Source organism: Syzygium oleosum, unplaced genomic scaffold, assembly GCF_021117445.2.
Source record: "Syzygium oleosum isolate NSW1041296 unplaced genomic scaffold, Sole_v2.1 Sole_v2.01, whole genome shotgun sequence".
Classification (NCBI taxonomy): Eukaryota; Viridiplantae; Streptophyta; class Magnoliopsida; order Myrtales; family Myrtaceae; genus Syzygium; species Syzygium oleosum.
In genome coordinates, this window is record NW_026607485.1 from 28,760,957 (window position 1) to 28,762,797 (window position 1,841).

General features: G+C 48.1%; 1 pseudogene; it reads left to right on the forward strand.

The window, feature by feature from the left end:
• The first annotated feature begins 341 nt into the window (after positions 1–341).
• On the forward strand, positions 342–1,202 carry LOC115664794 (L-type lectin-domain containing receptor kinase IX.1-like; annotated as a pseudogene).
• The last annotated feature ends 639 nt before the right edge of the window (positions 1,203–1,841 follow it).

A 1,841-nucleotide genomic window follows, 5' to 3' on the forward strand; every position in this document is an offset into this window, starting at 1 on the left:
CGATCCTCACGGGAACCGCCGGTTCTGGACCGGTCCGGTCCGGTTCCGGGTAGTTCCCAGTTCCTTTGCACACCCCTAAAATGAAAATGTCGCTCAAATCAAATAGCTTGATGTCTCCATTACTTTTAGTTGTCATCATGCTTAGGTTTCAACAACTCGGGTATATTTTATAACTGAGCGAAGATCTACCGAAGAAAATCAAAAGCTTGAAAATATAAACATAGACCTGTAGCTATCGGATTGATCTCACCACTGTCTTGCCCGAGGAGTTGATGATCGGTTTCTCAGCTGCGGCTGGCTACTACATTGAACGTCACCGAATTGAATCTTGGTCCTTCATTTCAAACCTCGAAGTCAAGGAAAAGCAAGGAAATGCAAAAATGACCAAGTTAGTTGTTGGCTTAGCAGTTTCGCTAGGAGTCCTACTCTGCGGCCTGGTGGCGATATCGGCAATCCTCTGGAGGAGGAAGAGGAGGAGCGAGGGATTGGAGACGGCAAACTTGACGTCCATAAACGATGAGCTTGAGAGAGGTGCAGGGCCATGGAGGTTTGCGTATGCAGACCTCGTTTCCGCTACCAACAACTTCGCCGAGGAGAGGAAGCTGGGCGAGGGCGGGTTCGGGGGAGTCTACAGGGGATATCTGGTTGGCCTGGATGCGGCAGTCGTGGTGAAGCGGATATCGAGAGGTTCAAAACAGGGGAAGAAGGAGTTCATCACCGAGGTGAAGGTGATCAGCAGCTTGAGGCACAGAAATTTAGTGCAACTTACAGGTTGGTGCCACGAGGCGAACGAGTTGCTGCTCGTCTACGAGTTCATGCCGAACGGTAGCCTCGATAGGCACCTCTTCGTCAAGAAGAGCCCTCTAAGTTGGGCTGCCCGGTACAAGATTCCGTTCGGGCTCGCCTCCGCGCTCCTCTATCTCTACGAGGAGTGGGAGCAGTGCGTGGTGCACCGGGACATCAAGTTGAGCAACGTGATGCTAGACTCGGGGTTCAACGTCAAGCTTGGAGACTTCGGGTTGGCCCGCCTCATGGACCACGAGCTTGGGCTGTAGACAACCGGGCTGGCCGGCACGTTCAGATACCTGGCCCCAGAGTATGTGAGCATGGGGCGAGCGAGCAAGGAGTCCGATGTGTACAGCTTTGGGGTGGTTGCGCTCGAGATTGCTACGGGACGGAGGTTGGTCGATCCAATGTGTTGAGGAAAACTCCTATTAATTTTGAAGTTGACAAAACCTTCTATGTTATTGTAAATCTGATACTTATTCTGAACTATTCCAGGTCTGTATATTCTGGAAGCTCAGAAGAAAGTTATTCAGACTTTACAATCTGTCAAGTATATTTTTGAAGACCCACATAATCTAAGTTCTGAGATTCAGAAGCAGAAGTTATTCAGATGCAGATGCAGAAGTTATTCAGATGCGGATGCGACGAAGAAATTATTCGGACGAAGAAATTCGTCGACGCGAAGAAATTATTCGGACGCAGAAATTCTTGAGACGCTGAGACGCAGGAGTTCTTCGATGCGGACTGGAATATCTTCGACGTTGAGAATTCGAACGTAACACAACAGCTAGTGATCTAGCATGGATTTCACAGAAGGAATGTTCTGATTGTCTCAATCTGAATCAAATTGATTGACAATCAAACATCATGACAAGAATGCATTACAATGGACAAAGTTCTACTTATGGAAACCAAGATTCTGATTGTATGGGCAACCAGAATCAGCGGGATTCAGAATCTGTCAACCAACGGCTACTCAATCCTTACTATACAAATCTGTCCAAGGTAAAGATTGGAAGATGATCCTCTGAAAGCTGTCCAACGGCTAGTTTGGA